This window comes from Moschus berezovskii, chromosome 19 (assembly GCF_049115385.1).
Source record: "Moschus berezovskii isolate FMDL1 chromosome 19, NW_MosBer_1.0, whole genome shotgun sequence".
NCBI lineage: Eukaryota > Metazoa > Chordata > Mammalia > Artiodactyla > Moschidae > Moschus > Moschus berezovskii.
In genome coordinates this window covers 742152-762680 of record NC_142478.1, presented here as the reverse complement: position 1 = coordinate 762680, position 20529 = coordinate 742152, and the positions used below count along the sequence as shown (strand labels likewise).

At 40.0% G+C, this 20529-nt stretch overlaps 1 pseudogene; it reads right to left on the bottom strand.

Moving 5' to 3' along the window:
* Nucleotides 1-20529, bottom strand: part of LOC148774794 (diacylglycerol kinase kappa-like) — a 113670-nt pseudogene that overhangs the window by 58466 nt on the left and 34675 nt on the right.

Genomic DNA, 20529 nt, shown 5'->3' with positions numbered 1-20529 from the left:
CAGTGGTTTTGGAAAGGGAAAAAGAACGACGGGGTGGAATTCCCTGGCAGTCCAGTGATTAAGACTCCACACTGCCAATGCAGGGTGCATGGGTTCCAAATCCTCTGATCAGGCAAGAAAGGGAGGAAGTAGGGCTCTGACCCTGGACTAAGGAATGCTTGTCAGGCTTTAGCTTCCTCCTGGAGATATATATTACCCTTCCTGGTTTACTGCTGCCAAGTGAGTAGAGAATTGCATTGCTGGGACAACAGTTTCATTTCAGAAGCTTCTGGCCAAAGCATTCTTTCTGAATACCATGCTCTGACTGCCTATAGAAATTTTCTGGTTAATCAATTTAATTCATTCAAAATTAATTAAATATTTACCGAGCAACTACTATGTGCTTGGCACTTTTCAAGGCACTGGGGATATAGTGATGAATAAAACAAAGTCTCTGCCTTCTTGAAACATCATTCTGTTTGGTGTCCCTCTTTCATGGTATTGAATTTGATGTTTACTCGCAAAGAGTCGGACACGACTGAGCGACTGAACTGAACTGACTGATTAACCTGCCTGTAAATGCTGCATTTGTTTAACATAGCCTATTTCTCATGACTGTTGGGCAGGCACAGGTTATAACAGCAACTAGATTTGGGGTTAAAAGGAGAAAGGGAGGTGTGGACACCAAAAAACCCCCCAATTTCTTCTGGGTGTACATTCCACAGGACACTTCCACCTTTTCTCTAATTTCTGTGAATGCCCGATCTTTTCTTTCTCTGCCTTCCTCTGGAATATAGACACAGGAATACACATTCAGCTATTTATTCTTGATGTTATAATCATTTAGGCATGTAAAGACATAAGACCTTAAAATGAAAAACACATTCTTCCTGGTATTGGGCCCTGAGAGACAGAGAGAGAGAAGGATAGGAGAGAGAGAAAAAAAAGAGAGGGAGGAGAGAGGACACTATTGAGGGAGCTAACACATTTAGTCTTCAACTTTGATTAATTTATAGGAATTAGTCATCTAAAACATAGCCTGTGTATGGTACTCTTTGAACTCTGCTTCCCTCTCTGGCATGCTTTTATGTGCTAAACTGCTGTTGGATTGACCAGGAAGCTTCTGGAAGGAAAAGCTACTTGGATGAGACAAAAGCTCATCTAGCATGATGTCACTTTGTGATTGTATTATTTTTTGCATATTGAGACCCTGGCAAAGTTCCAAAAAGATCAGAGTAGAGAGTGGAGAGTCATGAGGAAATGAGATAGACTTGGTCTTAACATACTGAGCAACCAATACCTTTCCATTTCCCAAGCCACTAGATTATAACTCTACAAGTACTTTCCTTCCTTCCAGCTTCCCCCTCTCCTCCAATAATTACTAAGAGCTACTTTGTGTCATCTATGAAGCTAGGAACTAGAGATGCAGAGATGCATGATCCATAGTTTTTTCCCTCAAGGAGCTCATGGTCTACTGTAGGAGACAACTTCCTAAACAGATCCTTCCAGTATAGAGTTACAAGTGAACTCTCCTATAATGTTCAAGATTCTATGGGACAAATGAAAGAAATGAAGAACTCTGAGTAGAATACTGAATTGCAAAGTACAATCGGCTACATAATACAAACATATATAAAGTGGATATTGTTTTGGTTCAGCAGTAGAGGAAATGGGATTTATATTCCTTATGTGCATCTTATTATATAAGAAAACTTTGATGCATACAACCCTGAGTGAGTATGTGTTGTATGCTGAATTATGTCCCTTGCCAAAATATGCTCAAATACCTAGTATTTGTGAATGTGATCTTATTTGAAAATAGGATCTTTATAGATGCAATCAATTTAAGATGTGGTCATAATGGATTGGGGTTCCCTGGCGGCTTAGATGGTAAAGAATCTGCCCACAATGCAGGAGACCTGGGTTTGATCCCTGGGTCGGGAAGATTCCCTGGAGAAGGGAATGGCAATCCACTCCAGTATTCTTGCCTGGAGAATTCCGTGGACAGAGGAGCCAGGTGAGCTACAGTCCATGGGATCACAATGGATTAGAGTAGGCCCTAAACCAGTGACTACTATCCTTATAAGAAGAGGGAAATTCAGACACAGTCACAGGAGAGAACAGCAAGTGCTGACAGAGGGTGAGATTGGAATGATGTGTCTACAAGTGAATGAATGCCAAGGAATGCCTGTAATCACTAGAATTTAAGAAGAGGTAAAGAAGAATTCTCTTCTAGAGGCTTCAGGAGAGCATGGCCCTGCCAATACACTGATTTTGGAACTCTAAACTCCAGAACTGTGACAGATTAAGTTTCTTAATTCACACAATTTGTGGATTTGTTGTAGCAGTCCAAGTTCTTGCAGTCCAACCCCAACAAGAAGTTTGGGGTCCAACTCTTAGTGACAAGAAGTTTGGAGTCCAACTCTTTGTGACCCCATGAACTGTAGCCCACCAGGTTACTCTGTCCATGGGATTGCCCAGGTAAGAATACTGGAGTGGGTTGCTATTTCCTTCTGGGGATTGAGTTTATTTTAGATGCCACATATAGATTAGGATATACAGTACTGTCTTTCTGTGTCTGAATTATTTAGTTTAGCATAATGTCTTCCAGGTTCATTCATGTTATTACAACTGGCAAGATTTGCTTCTTTTTAAAGGCTGAACAATATTCCATTGTATTTGTATATAAAAATATTACATTTTTAACCCATTAATCCACTGAGGGACATTTAGGTTACATCCATATCTTGGATATCTGTGAATAATGCTGAAAGAAACATGAGAGTGTTGATACATATTCAAGATCCTGATTTCATGTCCTATAGACATATATACCCAGAAGTAGAATTGCTGGAGCATAAGGTAGTTATATTTTTAATACTTTGAGAAACTGCAATATTACTTTCTATAAGGCCTGTACCAATAATAATTTATTATTAATTTCTTTTTTCCACATTCTTGTCAGGACTTATTTCCTCTTGTGTTATTTCTTTTTATAAATATTGAAGTATAGTTGATTTACAATATTGTGTTAGATCCAGGTACAGTAAAGGGATTTAATTATATATGCTGTTGTTGATGTTCAGTTGCTAAGTCCAGTCCAACTCTTTGAGACTTCATGGACTGCAGGACACCAGGCTCATCTGTCTTCCACTATCTTCCAACTCAGTGGTGATTCTATCTAACCATCTCATCCTCTGCCACCCAATCACCTCCGACCTAAATCTTTTCCAGCATCAGGGTCTTTTCTAGTGAGTCATTTCTTCGCATCAGGCAGCCAAAATACTGGAGCTTCGTCTTCAACAACAGTCCTTCCAGTGAATATTCAGGGTTGATTTCCTTTAGGATTGACCGGTTTGATCTCCTTGCAGTCCAAGGGACTCTCAAGAGTCTTCTCCATCACCACAATTTAAAAGCATCAGTTTTTCAGTGTTCAGCCTTCTTTATGGTCAAGTTCTCACATCTGTACATGATTACTGGAAAAATCATAGCTCTATCAGACCTTTGTCAGCAAAATGATGTCTCTGCTTTTTAATATGTTGTCTAGGTTTGTCAAAGTTTTCCTTCCAAGGATCAAGTGTCTTTTAATTTCATGGCTGCAATCACCGTCCACAGTGATTTTGGAGCCCAAGAAAAGAAAACCTGTCACTGCTTCTACTTTTTCCCCTTCTGTTTGTCATGAAGTGATGGGACCAGATGCCATGATCTTAGTTTTTTGAATGTTGAGTTTTAAGCCAGTTTTTTTCACTCTCCTTTCACTCTTATCAAGAGGCATTTTTAGTTCCTTTTCGCTTTCTGCCATTATAATGGTATCTTCTGCATATCTGAGGTTATTATTTCTCCCAGTAATCATGATTCCAGCTTGTGATTCATCCAGTCCAGCATTTTGAATGATGTACTCTGCCTATAAGTTAAAAAAGGATGGTGACAATATGCCACCTTGTCACTCTTTTCCCAATTTTGAACCACATAGCTGTTCCATGTCCAGTTCTAACTGCTGCTTCTTGACCTACATACAGGTTTCTCATGAGGCAGCTAAGGTGGTCTGGTATTCCCATTTCTTTAAGTATTTTCCAGTTTGTTGTGATCCACACAAAAGCTTTTGTGTAATCAATGAAGCAAAAGTAGATGTCTTTCTGAAATTCCCTTGCTTTTTCTATGATAAAGCAGATCTTGGCAATTTGATCTCTGATTCCTCTGCCTGTTCTAACATCTTGAACATCTTGCAGTTCTCAGATCACATATTGTTGAAGCCTAAGTTAAGGGATTTTGAGCATTAACTTGCTAGCATGTGAAACGAGCACAAGTGTATGGTAGTTTGAACATTCTTTGGCATTGCCTTTCTTTGGGATTGGAATGAAAACTGACCTTTTCCAGTCCTGTGGCCATAGCTGGGTTTTCCAAATTTGCTGACATATTGAGTATAGCTCTTTAACAGCATCATTGTTTTTAGTATTTTAAATAACTCAGCTGGAATTTCATCATCTCCACTAGCTTTGTTCATACTAATACTTTCTGAGGCGCACTTGACTTCACACTCCAGGATATCTGGCTCTAAGTGAGTGGCCATATCATCATGGTTATCTGGATCATTAAGACCTTCTTTGTATAGCTTTGTGTATCCTTGCCACCTCTTTTAAATCTATCCTCTGCTTCTTTTAGGTCCTTGCCTTTTCTGTCCTTTATTGTGCCCATCTTTTCATGAAATGTTCCCTTGGTATCTCCAATTTTCTTGACAAGATCTCTAGTCTCTCCCATTCTATTGTTTTCTCTATTTTTTTTTTTTTTGCATTGGTTACTTAAGAAATCCTTCTCATCTCTCCTTGCTGTTCTATGGAGTTCTACAATCATTTGGGTATATCTTACCTTTTCTCTCTTGACTTTCGCTTCTCTTCTTTCCTTAGCTATTTGTAAAGCCTCTTCAGATAACCACTTTGCCTTCTTGCATTTCTTTTTTGTGGGGTTGGTGTTGGTCATTGCCTTCTGTACAATGTTATGAACCTGTCCACAGTTCTTTAGGCACTCTCTCTACCAGATCTAATCCCTTGAATCTATTTGTCACCTCCACTGTGTAATCATAAGAGGTTTGATTTAGGTCATACTTGAATGATCTAGTGGTTTTCCCTACTTTCTTCAATTTAGGCCTTAATTTTACAATAAGGAGCTCAAGTTCTGAGCCATATTCAGCTCATTGTCTTGTTTTTGCTGACTGTATAGAGCTTCTCCATCTTCAGCTGCCAAGAATATAATCAATCTGATTTCTGTATGACCGTATGGTTATGTCCATGTGTAGAGTCATCCCTTGTTGAAAAAGGGTGTTTGCTATGACCAGTGTTTTCTCTTGACAAAACTCAGCTAGCCTTTGCCCTGTTTCTTTTTCTGCTCCAAGGCCAAACTTGCCTGTTATTTCAGGTACCTCTTCAATTCCTGCTTTTGCATTCCAATCCCCTATGATGAAAAGTACATCTTTTTTTGGTGTTACTTCTAGAAGGTGCTGTGGGTCTTCATAAACATGGTTAACTTCAGCCTTTTGGCATCAGTGGTTGGGGCAAAGACATGTATTACTGTGATGTTGAATGGTTTACTTGGAAACAAGTTGAGATCGTTTTGTCATTTTTGAGGTTGCACCTAAGTACTGAACTTCAGTCTCTTGTTAATTATGAGGGCTACTCCAATTCTTCTAAGGGATTCTTGCCCCCAGTAGTAGATATAATGGTTACCTGAATTAAATTCTCCCATTTCTGTCCATTTTAGTTCACTGATTCCTAAGATATCAATGTTCAGTGTTGTCCTCTCCTGCTTGACCATGTCTAATTTACCTTGATTCATGTACCTAACATTCCAGGTTCCTAGGCAATATTGTTCTTTATAGCATCAGAGTTTACTTTCACCACCAGACACATCCACAACTTAATGATGTTCCCTCTTTGGCCCAGCCTCTTAATTCTTTCTGGAATTCTTTCTAGTAGTAATTGCCCTCGTCTCTTCTCCAGTAGCATATCAGGCACCTTCCAACCAGGGGAGATCATCTTCCAGTGTCATATCTTCTTGCCTTTTCCATGGAATTCTCCAGAGATCAAATTGACATCTGTTGGATTATAGATAAAGCAAGAAAATTTCAGAAAACCATCTACTTCTGTTTCATTGACTATGCTAAAGCCTTTGACTGTGTGGATCACAACAAAATGTGGAAAATTCTTAAAGATATGGGAATACCAGACCACCTTACCAGCCTCTTGAGAAATCTGTATACAAGTCAAGAAGCAACAGTTAGAACCAGACATGGAATAATGGAGTGGTTCAAAATTGGGAAAGGAGTACATCAGGGCTATATATTGTCAACCTGCTTATTTAACTTATATGCAGAATACATCACGAGAAATGCTGGACTGGATGCAACACAAGCTGGTATCAAGACTGCAGGGAGAACTATCAACCTCTAATATGCAGATGACATCACCCTTATGTCAGAAAGTGAAGAGGAACTAAAGAGCCTCTTGATGAAAGTGAAAGAAGAGAGTGAAAAAGCTGGTTTAAAACTCAACATTCAAAAAATGAAGATCATGGCAGCTCGTCTCAGCACTTTATGGCAGATTGATGGGGGCACAATGGAAACAGTGACAGAATTTATTTTCATGGTCTCCAAAATCAGGCAGATGGTGACTGCAGCCATGAAATTAAAAGACACTTGCTCCTTGGAAGAAAGCCATGACGAACCTAGAAAGCATATTAAAAAGCAGAGACATACCTTTGCCTGCAGAGGTCTGTCTAGTCAAAGTTATGGTTTTTCCAGTAGTCATGTATGGATGTGAGAGTTGGACCATAAAGAAGGCTGAATGCCAAAGAATTGATGCTTTTGAATTGTGGTATTGAGAAGACTCATGAGAGTCCCTTGGACTGCAAGGAGGTCAAACCAGTTAATTATAAAGGAAATCATTCCTGAATATTCGTTTAGAAGGACTGATGCTGAAGCTGAAGCTCCAATACTCTGGCCACTTGATGCAAAGAACTGACTCATTAGAAAAGACCCTGATGCTGGGAAAGATTGAAGGCAGCAGAAGGGGACGACAGAGGACAACATGGTTGGATGGCATCACTAACTCAATGGACATGAGTCTGAGTATACTCTGGGAGTTGAAAAACTGTAAAAAAAAATACAGAAAAACTGTATAGAAAAGGTCTTAATGACCCAGATACCATGACAGGGAGGCCTGGCATGCTGCAGTCCATGGTGTCGCAGAGTCAGACACGACTGAGTGACTGAACAACATTGCTACCTATTATTTTACACTGCTCCACCCCAAATATCTATAACAGTCCACTATCCTTTACTAGTTACTTAAGACATCAGGTTATATTTTTTAACTTGTATATGCATTTTTGCTAATAAGTAGAGGAAGAAAACCTGAATTCTTAAACAATAAAGCATTAGCATTTTACTGGAAAACTTGACCCCTTTCATATATAGGTTCTGTGTACTTCTTTTTAATGGCTTTTATAAAGTTTGCTAGCTTATGATTATGGGATTATAGAATCCATTATCCCTCTTGAGTATCACAGGGCCTATACATCTCCTATACGTCAGTTTTGTTTTACGTTTGAATTAATCTTCCTCATTATCTCTAAAAGCTTCACAGCAGAACTTTGCTTTAGGATGAACTATATATCACTCTATTTCTAAACCCTAGCCCCAAGATTACCCTCAGATTCATTTATTCATTCAAAGAATGTATATTGAGCCTCTACTATGTGCCAGACACTGCTCTAAGTAAATAAATGAAAAAATTCCTCCCCTCTTGAAACTTACATAACTTCTAGTGCAGTAAGTCTGTAGAAAATTGAGCAGAGGGCATAGCCCAGAGTTTTAATAGTAGCACCACTTGTTGCAGGGAGCAGTAGCCCAGGGCCTGGCATTGTTAAGGAGAAAAGGAACCCTGCCACGTTTTGGGGAAGACTGTTCCTTGCTCCTCCCTCTATATTTCCTTTGTTGTGAACAGTAAACAGAGAGGCAGAAGGGCATAATTGTTAGGGACATAGGCTTTGGATTCACATAGCCTGGGTCTAAATCTTGGCTTTGCAACTGAGTAGTTATTTTGTTTTGGTCTGGTTCCTTATCCTCGAGCCTCAGCTTCCTTACTTGTTACTATAGTCACTCAGTAGACTCAAGTCAAGACTGCTTACTGCAGCTATGCTATTAATAACATAAGAACATCTAAGTTAGGTTCTCACATACATCTTAAGTACCTCATCCATTGAGCAAACAGTGACATCTATATATAAAGTGGATGTGTACAGAGGTATCTAAACCACATATTTACCAAGGTTTGAGTCTAGGTGAATTAATTCTATTTATAGACAGATTTCCTAATGACATACATGAAAAATTCCTGATCATATGGTATTTGCTTCCATTTTATTATTTCCCTGTTTGAAAGGTGGCTTAGCTAATGCAGTCAATTAAATGCTTACCCATGAGATTTGAGTGGATTCTCTATTATTTTACCCTACCTTAAGAATTTCTCCCTGTTACGTGGTTTTTATGACCTTAACCCATTCTTCCATGTCTTTCCGATTGGGTGCAGCCAGCGTAACTTTTCGCTGTGGTGTGATCACCTACAGAAAGTCACATTATTAGCTGATTCCCAACTTAAACTTTGCCCTCAAACAGAGCGTTTGAACTCTCTAAGATACTAGACAGGTCTACCAAGCACAACCAAAGCCACTTCTTAAATATATGACAGTAGTTCCCACCCCAACTAGTAACAGTAATAAACGACAATTTAAAGGCACGTACTATGTACTGGGCACTGTTCTATTGTATTTTATGTATCTTATTTATTTCAATCTTCATTACAAATCCAAGAGCTAGGCAGTATTATTTTCCCTCACTTTATAGTCTGGACATTTTTTCTGTGGCAAAGGGAGTTAAATGACTTACTCAGGGAAAAACAGTAGGTAAGAAACTAAGTCAGAATTTGAATCTAGATTCTTTCGCTCCAGCACACATGCTTTTAAACACTAGGCCAAGCACCCATCTGTTACTCAAATAAAGTTGCCTGAAAATCTTACTTGTTTACTTGCTGTTCTTTCTACCTGAAATGGTGAAAGTGTTTATTTTTCATCAGTGTGTGCCTATTTCTGTTTGAGGGGAGAGTGAGACCGGAGTGAGGAAACTACAAATCTAGTTTCTTTCTTTCTTATGGTCAGGGAAAATCTGAAGAGAATTTTACTATTATCTCTCTTAATCCTGCTTGGTGCAAGAAACTTGAAGAAACAATGAGAAAGCCATGTTGAGGGTCTAGCAGAGGTAGACCATGCTAACTTCATGTTTTCCCAAAGGGCAGGAGGGAGCATGGATAGCTATAGCATTGGTCATTGCTTCAATGGCCCTACTTGTCTTCATTACCAGTGCCCACCACCCCAAGTCCAAATCTTGCAGCTAGAGCTCACCACACCAACAAACAATTTTGTTCTTCTTGTGCATGTAGCACTGCATGATTCTGTGATAATGGCAATAGGAACTAGTTGGAATTTGTAACAACAGTCACTCCTTTGGTCTAAACCCATTCTTACGGGGGGTTGATGCATAGTGCTGCTGTGCTTTAATTAGGTTAAGGGGAAACCTAGCCCTTGGAATATTTGTAGAATGGATACCCAAAACATTATCTTGTACGCTTATCACTCAAAAGTTAAGATTTTTGGAACTGGGTCAACAGAACCCTCAGCTTTTTCCTGGGTCAGTATGATGCAATGAGAGAGAAATGAGAGTAGGGTCTCCTTTCAACTGCTCTCCTTTCAAAGGAGAATAGACTGTGGACCAGCCATGGAAGCAGAGTATTGGACCCATAGCTCTTCAGTCTGCTAAGTACCACTCTCCACCTGCCTGAAGAGGAACCCTGCTCTCCATAACCCACCACTGATGCTGAGAAAAAAACATTCCTGTGAATAGAAGGGTAGGATAATTCTTGGGCCAATGGACTTGTTATTTTTCAGTGAGATTTCTGTTCTGAATTTACCTGAATGACCAAGTCTTATGACATTTTAGCAGTGACAAGCCATTGAATAGATCCCTAGAAAATCTTCTGGTTTCTTTGAGGTACTCTCATTAGTAATCTCAGCATAGAGTAACTTTCACTTTGGATTTAGGTTCTTATCTGTTTCATCAAAGGAGAAAATGTCATGTAGCTCAAATATCTTGATATAGTCTACAAAATATTAGCAGTCTCTTGAAAGCCTCCCAATGATATTCATTTAAATTACCTTCACCAGAAGGATTGATTTTTTAAATAGTCACCCCCATCCTGAAATCAGCTCTGCTTTTATATCAAACTGGTAATAGAGACAAGGGCAATCATGATTTCCTCCCCCCCCCCCATCAGTGGGCTGATAGAAAATACTCACATGAATAATCTTTAGCACTCATTTGCAATGCTACTTTAAGTGGATTTCCAAACACACTTTGGGATTAAAGAAGACTTGGGAAATTTGAATTCCAAACAGGTGACAGGTAGGTATGGAAACCCCTCTTCCCAGCTATCTCTTACCCTTGCCCATTCAGGCAATCCTAATCTTACTTACGCAAAAACTGTGGCAAAGATTTCTACAGCTGCTTTCTGCCAAGGCAACTTGAGACAAATCAATTGTTTCAAAGCGTGCAAACTGGAAAGGTATAAGAGGGAGAGGGAAAAGGAACCATCTGGTTATTGAGGCAAACATACACTAAAAGGTAAACACATACACAGGAATACTAAAAGACATTTTCGGCAGTTATAATTCCGTTATTTCTTTGGCTTGACTGCTGGATTTATTTAGCATAATGATTTTGATTGATATATCATGTAACAAACAGAAAATTAACCAAACTAAACCCAAAGCACAACTCTACCCAAAACTTTTATGTGGATTTATAGGAAAGCTTAGGTAGTTCAGGATTATTTAAAACTAAAGGTTTATGCTGGAAAATATAGTGGGATACTGCCTTTATGGAACACAGCCTTGTTGTGGTGAAGGGCCTTGCATAATTCAAGGAAGCTATGAGCCATGCCATGCAGGGCCACCCAAGATGGACAGGACATAGTGAAGAGTTCTGACAAAACGTGGTCCACTGGAGGAGGGCATGTCAACCCACTCCAGTATTCTTGACTGGAGAACTCCATGAACAGTATGAAAAGGCAAAGAGGTATGACACTGGAAAATGAGCCCCCAGGTTGAAAGGTGTCTAATATGCTACTGGGGAAGAGTTCAGGGCAATTACTAATAGCTCCAGAAAGAATGAGGCTTCTCTGATGGCCCAGGGGTAACGAATCTGCCTGCAATGCAAGAGCCGCAGGAGATGCAGATTTGATCCCTGCCTCAGGAAGATCCCCTGGAGGAGGGCATGGCAACCTATTCCAGTGTTCTTGCCTGGAAAATCCCACGGATGTAGGACCTGGCAGGCTACAGTACCTAGGGTTGCAAAATCAGACCCGACTGAAGTGACTTAGCATGTACTCAGGCCAGAAAGAATGAAGTGGCTCAGTAAGAACATAACAGAAGCACAAGAGATTAAGAAGAGGTGGCAAGAATACACAGAAAAACTGTATAGAAAAGGTCTTAATGACCCAGATACCATGAGGGTGTGGTCAATCTCCTAGAGCCAGACATCCTGGAGTGTGAAATCAAGTGGGCCTTCAGTTCAGTCGTGCAGTCGTGTCTGACTTTTTGTGACCCTGTGGACTGCAGCACTCCAGGCCACGCTGTCCATCATCAACTCCTGGAGTTTACTCAAACTCATGTCCATTGAGTCAGTGATGCCATCCAACCATCTCATCCTCTGTCATCCCCTTCTCCTTCTGCCTTCAATCCTTCCCAGCATCAGGGTCTTTTCAAATGAGTCAGCTCTTCGCATCAGGTGGCCAAAGTATTTGAGTTTCAGCTTCAACATCAGTCCTTCCAATGAATATTCAGGACTGATTTCCTTTAGGATGGACTGGTTCGATCTCCTTGCTGTCCAAGAGACTTTCAAGAGTCTTCACTAACACCACAGTTCAAAAGCATCAATTCTTCAGTGCTCAGCTTTCTTCATAGTCCAACTCTCACATCCACACATGACTACTGGAAAAACCATAGCTTTTGACTAGACAGCCGTTTGCAGGCAAAATAATGTCTCTGCTTTTTAATAAGCTGTCTAAGTTGGTCATAACTTTTCTTCCGAGGAGCAAGCTTCTTTTAATTTCATGGCTGCAGTTACCATCTGCAGCGATTTTGGAGCCCTCCAAATTAAGTCTGTCACTGTTTCCACTGTTTCCTGATCTACTTGCCATGAATAATGGGACCAGATGCCATGATCTTAGTTCTCTGAATGTTGAGTTTTAAGCCAACTTTTTCACTCTCCTCTTTCACTTTCAACAAGAGGCTCTTTAGTTCTTCACTTTCTGCTATAAAGGTAGTGTCATCTGCATATCTGAGGTTATTGATATTTCTTCCGGCAATCTTAATTCCAGCTTGTGCCTCATCCAGTCCAGCATTTCTCATGATGTGCTCTGCACATAAGTTAAGTAAGCAGGGTGACAATATACAGCCTTGCTGTATTCCTTTACCGATTTGTAACCAGTCTGTTGTTCCATGTCCAGTTCTAACTCTTATTTCTTTACCTGCATACAGATTTCTCAGGAGGCAGTTCAGGTGGTCTGGTACTCCCATGTCTTGAAGAATTTTCCATAGTTTGTTGTGATCCACACAGTCAAAGGCTTTGGCATAGCCAATAAAGCAGAAGTAGATGATTTTCTGGAACTCTCTTGCTTTATCTATGATCCAACAGATGTTGGCAATTTGATCTCTGGTTCCTCTGCCTTTTCCAAATCCAAATTAAACATCTGGACGTTCACGGTTCATGTACTGTTGAAGCCTGGCTTGGAGAATTTTGAGCATAACTTTGCTAGTGTGTGAGATGAGTGCAATTGTATGTTAGTTTGAGCATTCTCTGGCATTGCCTTTCTTTGGGATTGGAATGAAAACTGACCTTTTCCAGTCTGTGGCCCCTGCTGAGTTTTAAAAAATTTCTTGCATATTGAGTGCAGCACTTTCACAGCATCATCTTTTAGGATTTGAAATCAGATTGATTATATTCTTTGCAGCCAAAGATAGAGAAGCTCTATACCGTCAGTCAAAACAAGACCAGGAGCTGACTGTGGCTCAGGTCATGTACTCCTTATTGCAAAATTCAGACTTAATAAGGAAAACTACTAGACCATTCAAGTTTGACTTAAATCAAATCCCTTATGACTATACAGTGGAAGTGACAAATGGATTCAAGGGATTAGATCTGATAGAGTGCCTGAAGAACTATGGACGGAGGTTCATGACATTCTACAGGAGGCAGTGATCAAAACCATCCCCAAGAAAAAGAAATGCAAAAAGGCAAAATGGTTGTCGAGGAGGCCTTACAAAAAGCTATGAAAGGAAGAGAACGGAAAGGCAAAGGAGAGAAGGAAAGATATCCATCTGAATGCAGAGTTCTGAAGAATATCAAGGAGAGATAAGAAAGCCTTCCTCAGTGATCAGTGCAAAGAAATAGAGGAAAACAATAGAATGGGAAAGACTGGAGATCTCTGCAAGAAAACTAGAGATATCAAGGGAATATTTCATGCAAACATGGACACAATAAAGGACAGAAATGGTATGGACCTAACAGAAGCAGAAGATATTAAGAACAGGTGGCAAGAATACACAGAAGAACCATACAAAAAAGATCTTCGTGACCCAGAAAACCACGATAGTGTGATCACTCACTGAGAACCAGACATCCTGGAATGTGAAGTCAAGTGGGCCTTAGAAAGCATCACAATGAACAAAGCTAGTGGACATGATGGAAGTCCAGCTGAGCTATTTCAAATCTTAAAAGGTGACACTGTGAAAGTGGTCCTTAGAAAGCATCATTACAAACAAAGCTAATGGAGGTGATGGAATTCCAGCTGAGTTATTTTAAATCCTAAAAGATAATGTTGTTAAAGTGTTGCACTCAATATATGAGCAAATTGGAAAACTTAGCAGTGTCCACAGGACTGAAAAGGTCAGTTTTCATTCCAATCTCAAAGAAAGGCAATGCCAAAAAATGTTCAAACTACTGTATAATTGCATTCATTTCACATGCTAGTAAGGTTGTGCTCAAAATTCTTAAAGTTCGGCTTCAGCAGTACATGAACTGAGAACTTCCAGGTGTACCAGCTGGGTTTAAAAAAAACAGAGGAATCAGAGATCAAATTGCCAATATTTGTTGGATCATAGAGAAAGCAAGGGAACTCCAGTAAAATATCTACCTCTGCTTCATTGATTATGCTAAAGTCTTTTACTGTGTGGATCACAACAAACTGTGGAAAATTCTTAAAGAGATGTGAGTACCAGACCACCTTACCTGTCTCCTGAGAAACTTGTATGCAGGTCAAGAAGCAACAGCTAGAACCAGACATGGAACAATGGTCTGGTTCAAAATTGGGAAAGGAGTGTGAGAAGGCTGTATATTGTCACCCTGCTTATTTAACTTATAGGCAGAGTACATCATGAGAAATGCCAGGCTGGATGAAGCTCAAGCTGGAATCAAGACTGTCAGGACAAATACCAACAACCTCAGATATGCAAATGATATCATTCTAATGGCATAAAGTAAAGAGAAGCTAAAGAGCTTCCTCTTGATGAGGGTGAAAAAGGAGAGGAAAAAAGCTGGCTTGAAACTCAACATTCAAAAAACTAAGATCATGGCCTCTGGTCCCATCACTTCATGGTAAATGGAAGGTAAAAAAGTGCAAGCAGTGACAGATTTTATTTTCTTGGGCTCCGAAATCATGTGGACAGTGATCGCGACCGTGAAATTAAAAGATGCTTACTCCTTGAAAGGAAACCTGTGGTAAATCTATACAACATATTAAAAAACAGAGATATCACTTTGCCTGCAAAGGTCTGTCTAGTCAAAACTATGTTTTTTCAAGTAGTCATGTATGGATGTGAGAGATGGACCGTAAAGAAGGCTGAGCACTGAAGAATTGATGTTTTTGAAATGTGGTGTTGGAGAAGACTCCTGAGAGTCACTTAGATAGCAAGGAGATTGAACCAGCCAATCCTAAAGGAAATCAACCTTGAACATTCATTGGAAGGACTGATGTTGAAGCTAAAACTCCAATACTTTGGCCACCTGATGTAAAGATTGGAAAAGACCCTGAAGCTTGGAAAAATTGAAGGCAAAAGGAGATGGGGCAGTAGAGGATGAGATGATTAGATAGCATCACTGACTCAGCAGACATGAATTTGAGCAAATTCCTGGAAGTAGTGAAGGACAGGGGAGCCTGGAGTGCTCCAGTCCATGGGGTTACAAAAAGTCCAGGACGACTTAGAGACTGAACAACAAGAACATAATGGGATATGGTCTAGCTAGGGACATAATGGAGCAGATTAGGATTATCCACCTTAATTCTTGCTAACATGTCTTAACCTCTTGGTTTATCTCCTCTGAAAGTATTTTCTGGTACCTACCTACTAACACAATTGACAAGATTGTATATATACACATACACATATATGTGTATATATATATATTCTCTTACCGCAGGATGGTGTGCAAAGCAGAGCCTTTGTCCTCGAACCAGAATATATGTAAGCTTCCATCTCTTGAATGAGTTACAGTTCTTTAGCAGAGGTCTTCCTTCAGTATTTTCTGAAAGATAGAAGCATAGCTTTGAGTAATTAGGTCAATTTGCAAGACCATATCACTGGTCCGCTCATTTGAGAAGTTCAAATATCTGGAAGACCCTGTCAATATCTGAGAAATGGCCTAAGGGCCAGGCAAGAATATAGAGAAGTTACTTTATTCAGAAAAAGCATTGGTTACCCTTGGATAACACATTCCAAATCATATAGGCTCTACCCAACAACCATGGAAAACATTTTCATTTGTGGTAGGAAGAGGGGATGAGAGACAGAACACATAAAGATAAGAGCTACATTCCTGGGGAAGAACAAATTGTTGGGGGAGAGGCTGAGTTCAATAAGGGCAGATATTTTGGAAGTCTTCAGGTTGCAGGCCTGGACAGGGCTTTCCTATCTGCTATTTCAGCGTGTTCATTTTAGAATAATAAGTTGGATCATATCCCTTCCTGCTCGCAAGCCTCCAATAGCTTCCCAAAAGTTTTAGAACCAAATTCCAAGTCTTTACCATAGCCTTCAAGGGATTCAAGATCTGGTAAGAGCAAAAAGTGCATGGAAAAGAACTATCATCTGATTACTTTATTTACATATCTCATAGTTTTACCAACTGATTTTTCTGTTACTTGTCGAACAGATTTATTCTAACCAAGCATAGAGTCTGCTTACCATGTTACCATTGGGGAGGCTTTCCCCAATATAACCTTATAGGATACAAGTCAACATGCAAGACTACCATTTGGGAGAGGTACTCGTACCCACCAAACTGCAAACAAGCCCATGCTGAATGGACAAAGAGACAGACTTAAGTTATAAAATCAAAGCTCTACCATGAATTCCATCCATCATCTAAATTAGAATTCACCATTCGGTGGTTGTGGAAGTGTTTGCTTGGCCCACCTAGTGTTTTTCATGTCTTAATTAATTGATAATATTTAAAAAGCAGAAAATTTCAAATAACAATCCAAGTCTCTATTAAAAAAATCTGAACATCTGGTAAACAACCTCTTCCAACAACACAAGGGAAGACTCTACACATGGACATCACCAGTTGGTCAACACTGAAATCAGATTGATTATATTCTTTGCAGCCAAAGATGGAGAAGCTCTATACAGTTAGAAAAAACAAGACCAGGAGCTGACGTGGCTCAGAACATGAAATCCGTATAGTCAAATTCAGACTGAAATTGAAGAAAGTAGGGAAAACCACTAGACCACTCAGATATGACCTAAATCAAATCCCTTATGAATATACAGTAGAAGTAAAAAATAGATTTAAGGGACTAGATCTGATAGATAGAGTGCCTGATGGACTCTGGACAGAGGTTTCTGACATTGTACAGGAGACAGGAACCAAGACCATCCCCATGGAAAAGAAATGCAAAAAAGCATAATGACTGTCTGAGGAGGTTTTACAAATAGTTGTGAAAATAAGAGAAGAGAAAAGCAAAGGAGAAAAGGAAAGATAGAAGCATCTGAATGCAGAGTTCCAAAGAATAGCAAGGAGAGATAAGAAAGCCTTCCTCAGCGATTGATGCAAAGAAATAGAGGAAAGCAGCATAATAGGAAAAACAAGACATCTCTTCAAGAAAATTAGAGATATCAAGGGAACATTTCATGCAAAGATGGGCTCGATAAAGGACAGAAATGGTATGGACCTAACAGAAGCAGAAGATATTAAGAAGAGGTGGCAAGAATACACAGAAGAACTGTACAAAAAAGATCTTCACGACCAAGATAATCACGATGGCGTGATCACTCACCTGGAGCAAGATATCTTGGAATGTGAAGTCAAGTGGACCTTAGAGAACATCACCACAAACAAAGCTAGTGGAGGTGATGGAATTCCAAATGAGCTATTTCAAATCCTGAGAGATGATGCTGTGCAAGTGCTGCACTCAATACGCCAGCAAATTTGGAAAACAGCAGTGACCATAAGACTGGAAAAGGTCAGTCTTCATTCCAATCCAAAAAGGGCAATTCCAAAGAATGCTCAAACTACCGCCAAATTGAACTCATCTCACGTGCTATTAAATCATGCTCAAAATTGTCCAAGCCAGGCTTCAGCAATATGTGAACCGTGAACTTCCAGATGTTCAAGCAGGTTTTAGAAAAGGCAGAGGCACCAGAAATCAAATTGCCAACATCTGCTGGATCATGGAGAAAGCAAGAGAGTTCCAGAAAAACATATATTTCTGCTTCATTGACTATGACAAAGACTTTGACTGTGTTGATCACAATAAACTATGGAAAATTCTGAAAGAGATGCGAATACCAGACCACCTGACCTGCTTCTTGAGAAACCTGAATGCAGGTCAGGAAGCAACAGTTAGAACTAGACATGGAACAACAGACTGGTTCCAAATAGGAAAAGGAGTGCATCAAGGGTCTATATTGTCATCCTGCTAATTTAACTTATATGCAGAGTACATCATGAGGAACACTGGGCTGGAAGAAGCCCAAGCTGGAATCAAGATTGCCAGGAGAATTATCAATAACCTCAGATATGCAGATTTCACCACCCTTATGGTAGAAAGTGAAGAGTAACTAAAAAGCCTCTTGATGAAAGTGAAAGAGGAGAGTGCAAATGTTGGCTTGAAGCTCAACATTCAGAAAACAAAGATCATGGCATCTGGTCCCATCACTTCATGGGAAATAGATGGGGAAACAGTGGAAGCAGTGTCAGACTTTATTTTTTTTAGGCTCCAAAATCACTGCAGATGCTGCTTGCAGCCATGAAATTAAAAGATGCTTACTTATTGGAAGGAAAATTATGAGCAACCTAGATAGCATATTCAAAAGCAGAGACATTACTTTGCCAACCAAGGTCTGTCTAGTCAAGGCTATGGTTTTTCCCATGGTTATGTATGGATGTGAGAGTTGGACTGTGAAGAAAACTGATCGCCAAAGAATTGATGCTTTTGAACTGTGGTGCTGGAGAAGACTCCTGAGAGTCCCTTGGACTGCAAGGAGAGCCAACCGGTCCATTCTAGATGAGATCACTCCTGGGTGACTGGAAGGACTGATGCTGAAACTGAAACTCCAATACTTTGGCCAACTCATGCGACAAGTTGACTCACTAGAAAAGCCTCTGATGCTGGGAGGGATTGAGGGCCGGAGGAGATGGGGATGACATAGAATGAGATGTCTGGATGGCATCACCAGCTCGATGGACATGAGTCTGAGTTAACTCCTGGAATTGGTGATGGACAGGGAGGCTTGGCGTGCTGTGATTCATGGGGTCTCAAAGAGTCGGACACGACTGAGTGACTGAAATGAACTGAACTGATGCAATTTGGCTCAGAAGTAAAGCATCTGCCTGCAATGCGGAAGATGCAGATTTGATCCCTGGGTCAGCAAGAGCCCCTGGAAAAAGAATGTAATAAACTCCAGTGATCTTGCCTGGGAAGTCCCATGGACAGAGGAGCCTGGACGGCTACAGCCAATGGGGATTCAAAAGAGACAGACAACTTAGTACCTGAATAACAACAATAAATGCTGTAGGTATCTATTTAGTTCAACTACTCTATTCTGTAATTTAAGACTACAGTTTTCTATTGCTTTTTATTTAAGATGCTCTGTCTATTGATGTAATAGGGTGTTTAATGTATTTAGCGTTTAATTTGCAATTCACTTGTCTTTTAATTTTTATACTAGATTATCTACTTGGTTGATCCACAGCCTCTACTATGTGTTTGTGTGTCCTGGTTGGAGTTTTTCCCTTCTCTGTAGATTTTCACTTCTTTCTCCTCTTAGAGAAGACTCTTTAATATTTCCTTCCGAGTTGGTTTAGTATGGATAAGCTCTTAGTTTTTGCTTGTCTGAGAAGTTCTTCTCTCCAATTCTGGATGATTATCTTGCTGGGTAGAATATTATGGGTTGCAAGTTTTTCCCTTTCAGCACGTTAAATATACATTTTTGACGCCTTTCTCTCTCTCTTTTCCTTCTACGACCTAAGAAAGTGAATGTTAGTATCCTTGATGTTGTCTAGAAGTCTCTTAAACTGTTCTCATTTTTAAATTGTTTTTCGTTTTGTTTTCACTATTGGGCAATTTCCATAATTTTACGTTCCAGATTAATTTGGCTTCTTCTGTATTGGCAACTCTCACATTGGTGAGAGATGGGACTAGAAATAGAGGGGCCAAAACCAGTGCCATGTATGAGCCCGGACTTCTCCTGTGCTCACCAGCCAAGCCTGCCTATTGGGGAGTTAGGTTGAGTATCAAGTTGATAGTACAGAAGCCCAGAGTTTCAGGTCCATGTTGATTTCATTTCATGTAAGTGTGTGTTATATCACCTTCCAGCATTGGAAATTTTACCCCCAAAGAAAGAAGTGCTAGAGCAAGAAGGGGTGCCCAATATCGGCACTACTACTAGCACAGTCCCAGCACACCAGTCAGAGTTCCAGATACTCCCATTGTGCCAATGGCTGCTGTCAACTTGTTCAGATGTAGGCCAGATCTGAGTTGGTTCCACTCCTGGCACCTGTACATTCTTCTCAGCCATGGAAGCCTTTGCCATAGTTGTGGGAATGGGTGTTCTATGAAATAAGAGGGTCTGGAGTAGGCATTCAGAGTGGGTTAGGTCATGACCTGGAATTGTTATGGGGAAACAGCCAGCATCCTGTGTATTTCCAACATGTTTCCTCTGACTTGCTTTGCGAGTAAGCAAAGGTGTGGTTGCAAATGCCCACCAACCCAAACAAAAGAGGATGAGATAAGGAATCTACCTGATTAAAAATTCCGAATAATGACAGTGAAATTGATCCAAAGTCTTGAAAACAAAATGGTGTAAATAAATAGCCTGGAGACAAGGATCGAAAAGATGCAAGAAAGGTTTAACAAGCACCTAGAAGAAGTGAAAAAGTCAATACATAAG